A 7,966-nucleotide genomic window follows, 5' to 3' on the forward strand; every position below is an offset into this window, starting at 1 on the left:
TATTTATATATTTTTTGTGAACAGGATTGTGGTGTTGCGATTAATGGGACAATCCAGGGATTAGAACCAGGAAATCACGGGATCCATGTCCATCAAACCGGAAATCTAAGCTCTAGTTTAAATTTTTTTATTATTAATTTGTAGTCTATAATCAGCTGTTTTTTATTCCTTATTTTCTAGATTGTTTAGCAGCAGGGACACACTTCAATCCTCTCAATCGTTCTCACGGCAGTTCCAATTCCTTAATTAGGTATAAAAAAAAATTTTTTTAAAACAAAACATGTTTTTTTGATATTTGAATTATTTTTTTCTAACGGTTCGATTTTAACTAATCTTTAAAAGCGTCTTATTCAACAATCCAGAAAAATATTTAAGCAAGTCTGAAAACGTTGCTCATAGATAGCAACAAAGGTTTGGACAACCTATTAGCGAAGTCTCAAGGCTTGCTCTATATTTTACTGGCTTACATATATAAAATTAAAATTGGCTCAAATCTACCCCGTTTAACGACCACTAAATTTGAATTCAAGAATCAAATGTTAAGGCCCAAACAAAAATACTACCTTTATATAAATTACTTGAAAGTTGTCTGTTTAAAAAGGGGATATTAATTTTTTTTTATAGCTTAAAATAATTTAAAAATGTATACCTCTAAATGTTATTTTGGAGTGTTGAATTTTACAAGATAATATGTTTTTCTAAAAAATATTATTAGGGTTAGGGTTAGGGTTAGAGTTAGGGTTAGGGTATTCGTGTTAGTGTTCGATTTTTTTAAAAACTGGACAAACCCGATATTTTAGCTATAGATATTACTAAAAAGCCTGGAGATTTTGCTGGTAGATGGGAAGAAGAAAGGTTCGGACACCTGATAACGAAATCACGTGACTTGCTTAGCATTTTTTTTGGCCAATTGGGTTAGCCGTTTAACAACACTATACTATTGGATAAAATAATAGCCACGCACACCCATTTTTTTTTATAGAATGATGGATGGTCTTTCAATTTGAAATAATGATAATAATTTTGAATGTAGGTTCAGTCTTCTAAGCTCATTAGAGGCAATTCAAATTATACGGGTTTGCATTTTGAATAATATTTACTCCTCTAGGAAAATTTAAAAAAAGCGTCGTCACGATATCTCAAAAAAAAAATTGTGAAAATAAAAACCTGTAAATATTTGCATTTTTTGAAAAAGTATTTCGTTTGTTCACAAACAGCTGTGTATTAAATACTTCCTTTTATTTTTCAAGCGTAAAATAATGCATGTAGAGGTTAACTGCTTACCCATTCATTTGCTTTACCTGCCGTAAAATATCGGATCGGAAGAGTTTCGATATTTAGCATTTTCCAATAAATATCGGATTCCGATACAATATTTGTATCGTTTTGGGTTATATATATATATATATAGCTTAGTCTATAAAAAAAATACATCTCATTATTTACTCCAATTAATTAATTTTTTAAATTTAAGCTACGATATTTTTTCTAATTTATTTTGATTTTTGTCTTCTATTCCACAATTTATGTCGCATGGAAGAATTGGGTTATTCCTAATTATTATTTTTTTTTGTCAAAACAATCAATTTTTTTATAATTATAAAGTTCTATCTACATAAAAAAAAATACCGATAATATTTGCGAAATTGAAAACAATATAAACTTTATTTTTTGTTTTTAAATTGCTATCCTGTATAATTACCAAAAAAAAGTGGAGATGGAATAATCTAATTCTCAAACGACGATACAAAAAAAAATATGGGTTATTTTATTTAAAATTTATTTTTTATAACCGATTATATATACTTAAAAAGACATCTGGGCGATTTCGGGAATATCGAAGCAGACACGAAGGGAAAAGCAAAGTTCCAATTATGGAACAAAAATATAAATATATACCCATTGAACTCATTCTCTATTCTCAATCGCTCTATAGTGGTAATGTATTTCTTTCTTTCTTTCTTTCTTTCTTTCTTTCTTTCTTTCTTTCTTTCTTTCTTTCTTTCTTTCTTTCTTTCTTTCTTTCTTTCTTTCTTTCTTTCTTTCTTTCTTTCTTTCTTTCTTTCTTTCTTTCTTTCTTTCTTTCTTTCTTTCTTTCTTTCTTTCTTTCTTTCTTTCTTTCTTTCTTTCTTTCTTTCTTTCTTTCTTTCTTTCTTTCTTTCTTTCTTTCTTTCTTTCTTTCTTTCTTTCTTTCTTTTCTTTCTTTTCTTTCTTTCTTTTCTTTCTTTCATTTCTTTCTTTCTTTCATTTCTTTCATTTCTTTTCTTTCTTTCTTTTTCTCAACTTTATATTTTATTATCGTTTTTATTTTTTCTTACAAAAAAAGATACACGAAAAGAAGGATGACCTGGGGAAAGGTTTGGATGAAGAAAGCCTGAAAACGGGGAATTCTGGGAAAAGAATAGATTGTTGCATCATTACCCCCTCATGGAACTGACTTTAATAATATAACAAAAATTGTTTTCCCAAAAATATATAATATTTTTATTTATAAAATATTTTATTTTAAAAATAAAATAAAATAAAGAACCTTTAATATATAAACAAAAATATTCTTTTAATAAAGTTTGCATCAGACATAGGAAATAATTAGGTTCTATCTCGTTTAAAATTTTTAAATAATGATACGGCTCCCAGCTGTGATTTACACTTTTTAATGGCTGTATCGTCAGTCTGGATATTATTATGTGTCATTTGGTGTAGCGCGATTTTGTTTTATTGATCGCGAAAATTTTTTTGTTTTAAATATTTTTGAATTTTAGCCGAGTCGTAATTTTTCTGTGGATTAATGAGACATCATTTTTATCAGAGACCTGCAGCGGTACCATTTTCACGGTCCCGCCCGGCCCGGTTTTTTAAAAAAAAAATTTTACGGCCCGGCCCGGGTTTAAAAACTATCCGGCCCGGATTTTTTAAAAAAATTTTTTGCAGGCTCGGCTCGGAATTTTTTTAAATTATATTCGATCTGATATTTACAAAAAATTAACCTATTCGGTATTTTTTTATATTTTTCGGCGAGTAGCATCATTTAATAAGCAAGCATATTATATATATTACATATTTTATTTTTTTTATTCTAAATAGATATTTAGTATATTACAAAAAAATTTGTGTAATAATATTTTGAGAATATACTATATTAATTGTATTTATAAAAAAAAAATAAAACTGATATTTTAATAAATAAAAAATATAACATATATTATATAAATAATGTATTTATTACCTATTATCCTTTGCGTATTTATTCCATGGCAGGAAATTTATAATTATATTATGTAATAGATACTGTGAGTGTTAGCTAGTATTAACTTTCACCCAACATTATATTAATCTTAACTATATATAATCATTATAACCATATCTAATTGACTAATATAAAAATTCATGTTGAATATATTTTAAAAAAAAAATTTTACGGCCCGGCCCAGCTAAGATAAATTTTAACAATTTAAAACCCCGGTCGGGCTTAGGGCCGGGCCGGCAGGTCTCTGATTTATATGATACTTTAGATTAATTAATCAATTTATATTTATTTTTAAGAATTGATTATAAAAATAGATAAAAAAAAACGAAAAATCTTAATTACTTTTATATAAAATTGTATCTGTATCAAGATAAGTTTTTAGACAATGTATCTCTATCTGGATCTAGATAACTTTTTAGTCGAGTTGTTAAACGCTACTTTTAAAAGTAGCGCGCTATCGCTACCACTATCGTTTATAAACGAGTAGCGCGCTATTAGCTACTTTTTACGCTATTTTGATTTTTTTTAAAATATTTTTTACGTGACTTTATTTCCACATAAAATATTGGTATAAAAACAAGACTATGATTTGTTACATATAATATAATTTATTCAATATTGCACTTTTATAATAATAACATTTCAGTACTGTCATTTCCATGTCTAGAGCAACGAACAGAAAGTATAAGCTTTGCTATAATAAATAGTATGTTCAGCACTAGCACTTGAGGGCAACGCAATATTAAATTTAATAAACACACTTTTTATATGAAAAAGTTATCAAAGATATTTAAATGAGTATTTTTAGATTTAAAAATAATCTAGAGGTTCAATAATATTATTATTATTATTTCATAAAAATCGTCTATGGAAGGCTGCGGTTTCGATCTAGCTATAGTATTAGTATCGTGGTTAGGCATGACATTTTTTAACGTTACCATCAGCCTTCAAGTTGCCCTTTAGATTCAGTCAAATTAATGTATGGCCAATTTAACTTGAAACTAGGATGAACGATACCAGCTATTACATTATCATCATCATACAGATCTGGAAATCTAATTTATATAAAGCGATTGTATTAATTATAAAATAAAAAGAATACCTTTTTAATTTTCAAAATTTAAATTTATCTGAGATTTAAATTCATAAAAAAAATATTAAAATAGCATTAAATTTTGATAAATAAAGATTTTAAAAATATAATTATTATACACAAGGTAATTATTAATATATTAATTTTGAATTTTATATTAATACTATATATTAATATTATAGATTGTGTTGTAAATTAAGCCAATTTAAATTATGGCTAATCAAGCAATAAATCATTCATTTTATATAATTGTATAATAGAAAATAAAAATAGTTTTGTCCTTTTCTCAATGCCTTTTAGCCTAGACTCTACCAGTGGTTGGCAAATTTTCTTGCATTGAAACCGATATCAAATAGTAATTCTTTCTTCAAGATTAAAGTATTTTTTGAATTTTGGGAAAGGAAAATCTATATTTTTCTCATTTTCCAAAGAAATTTCGCTATCTTCAACAATCTCACACATTTTTAATAACTAGTTATAATGTATATTAAATATAAATGTAAATTATAAAATTAAATTAAATAAAAAAATTATAATTTTTGATTTAATAAAAAATATATTTTAATAATTTTTAGATGTATTTATTATGTAAATTGAAAGTAGCGAGCTACCGCTACTAAAAAAAGTAGCGAGCTACAACAACACTGGTATCTAGATCAATTTAAAAAGTATGTTTTAAAACAACTCCGTTATTTAAATAAAAAAAATTAAATTAAGAATTTTAATCCCTTTATGGTCTCAAAACCTATTAGTTCAGCCTAAGTTTCTAAGGATTAAACGACGGAAATACCCAGATTCCAGGATCCTAAGGAAATATTAAATAACTTAACATTCATAAAACTAGTAAAAACAAGTTTCGTTTGCCGGGATTAAATGAGCTTCATCCCTATAAAGTATTATTATCTAGTAAAAAAAATTAATTTTTTAAATAAAAAATATATACTTATCCGCAAGATGGCGTAAATTAACTTTAAACTTTGAAATATATTATTTTTATACCTAATTTTTTTTTATAAATATTTATATTCATTCTAAATCTTTCTTTTTCACCTTTGTAAACTCAGGGAAAGATGCCAAAAACGAGTTAATATTCTTAGTTTCGATGTAATAGTAATAAGACTGTAGGGTGGCCTAAATCTTTGGATGGAGTAATATTTTAACAATAAATATAATTGTTCTACAAACTACCTATATCCACCCCCCCCTCAACCTTCTCCTCGCCCTTCCATCTCCTTTTTTGCTAAGAACTTTATCCGCTTATTTAGTCTAATTATTATTTTTAAAAAAAATTTGCTAGTATTTTTTTACCCATCCATCCATTTTATTTTGTATTAAATTAATTAATTAGAGAATTGTTCTTAATTTTTATTAATTATTTATAAATTTTATTTTACTTAACATTAATATATATATATACACTATTTAGTAGAGATGTTGTAAATATTTTAAATTTTTATATAATTATTTAATTGTTACATTTGATAAGGAATTGGTTCATGAATTCCGACAAATAACATCTGTTTGTGTGACCTGATTCATTGTTATTTAATTTCTTGTTCCTTCTTTCTGAGATTATCATTAATATCCTATTTAAAGTTAATCGAGAAATTTGAATTTCACAATTTTCTACCAAATCCAATTCTATCTATTATACTTGCTGCAAAATTTGGGCCATGATTAGCTAGAAGCGGTTTTAAGTGTCAATCTCGGCATGCTATCAGTAAATGAGTTGAGGGTGACGATAATGTATAAATTAGCCACGTCGACATTATGTGTGCTGATTTAAAATATAATTTGGCATTGATTAAATAAGAAAAAAGGAAATGTAGTGTTAATTTGACAAAGGCAATTATTGTATGGGTTATATAAGTTATTTCTTATCACAGTTATAACTATTTTACCCTCTAAACAACATGGAACATCACTTGGTCCCTTTTTACCGCTGATTAGAATCTGCCACGTCTAAGTAATAATTTCTCCTGTAATCGATTTGTAGAGTTACCCGATTGCTATAATATATTTTGTAAACGATATGGTGTTAAACTGATTTTTTTTAAATTTGTTATAACTCTAATAATCGCACGATCGGCAATGATCTGAAAACGCGGAGTGGTTAACTTATTTTTGGGGCGTTTTTGATGTGGCTAAAATCATACGCTACAAATGTAGCGTTTTAAATGAAGTATTTTGAAGTATTTTTAACAATCGTTATAGTATGTGATCATTATTCATCAATATGAAGAATGTTTACCATCAGTCAATTTATTATTGAAAAGATTTATTTCCCCGAGGAAAAGTAAAGTATAGGACGTTTATGAAATGGCAGATATTATCGGACGTCAACCCTGGGTTATGGTCAAAATAAATACACTAGACTCTCAACCTAACAAAAAGGAGGAGCCTATGATTTAAAAAAAAAAATTCAACAAAGCAAAAATATAAATCCAATTTAAAAGAAAATAAGGATGGCTAAGCTGTTTTAGAGCTGGCCAAGATGGTTTAAAATCACTTAAATTTCAATCAATAAGAAACAAAAACTTATGTGACGATAATTACTGCAATAGCCGAAACGACATCTTAATTATTTATATACAGATATTGCATTACAAACTATACTCTTTTTTATTTGATTCAAAAAAATATCTATAAGAATAAAACGATGTAGAAGAACAATAGTGTTAAATTTTCTAGGTCCTAGAGAAGAGAAGAGAAGAGAAGATAAGATAAGAGAAGAGAAGAGAAGAGAAGAGAAGAGAAGAGAAGAGAAGAGAAGAGAAGAGAGAGAAGAAGAGAAGAGAAGAGAAGAGAAGAGAAGAGAAGAGAAGAGAATAGAAGAGAAGAGAAGAGAAGAGAAGAGAAGAGAAGAGAAGAGAAGAGAAGAGAAGAGAAGAGAAGAGAAGAGAAGAGAAGAGAAGAGAAGAGAAGAGAAGAGAAGAGAAGAGAAGAGAAGAGAAGAGAAGAGAAGAGAAGAGAAGAGAAGAGAAGAGAAGAGAGCAGTTCTTTCTTTCTTTCTTTCTTTCTTTCTTTCTTTCTTTCTTTCTTTCTTTCTTTCTTTCTTTCTTTCTTTCTTTCTTTCTTTCTTTCTTTCTTTCTTTCTTTCTTTCTTTCTTTCTTTCTTTCTTTCTTTCTTTCTTTCTTTCTTTCTTTCTTTCTTTCTTTCTATATTATATAAGGAGTAAACATATTCTTTAAGATTTATATTTAATTATCTAAATAATTAATATCGGTATCTTACAAATTCATTCACTAATAAACTAAGAACTTCCAAATAGCCAAGATTTATAAATATACTTAATTAATAATCTTTCTTGTATAAAAATAGGAGTCTAATATATTTGGCTTAATATTTTTTTTAAAAAACCTTAAATTAAGGCTTCTACTCCAAGCAAAGGAGATGGGAAACATATACAATATATTTAGCGTGATATAATTTATTTGATACATCCACAAATTTAATATTATTAATTTTATATTTTTTTAAAAAAATAATATACAATCCTCCTTTAGTTTAATGTTTTATTTATCACCGAGGAAAAAAAATTAATATTATTTGTTATAATTTTTTTTTTTTTTGAAAATTGGTTAAATTCTCCCGCTTTTTTGTTTTGAATGGATCTAGTGCAACC

The sequence above is a fragment of the Gordionus sp. m RMFG-2023 genome, chromosome 2, assembly GCF_954871325.1.
Source record: "Gordionus sp. m RMFG-2023 chromosome 2, tfGorSpeb1-WG-v2, whole genome shotgun sequence".
NCBI lineage: Eukaryota > Metazoa > Nematomorpha > Gordioida > Chordodea > Parachordodidae > Gordionus > Gordionus sp. m RMFG-2023.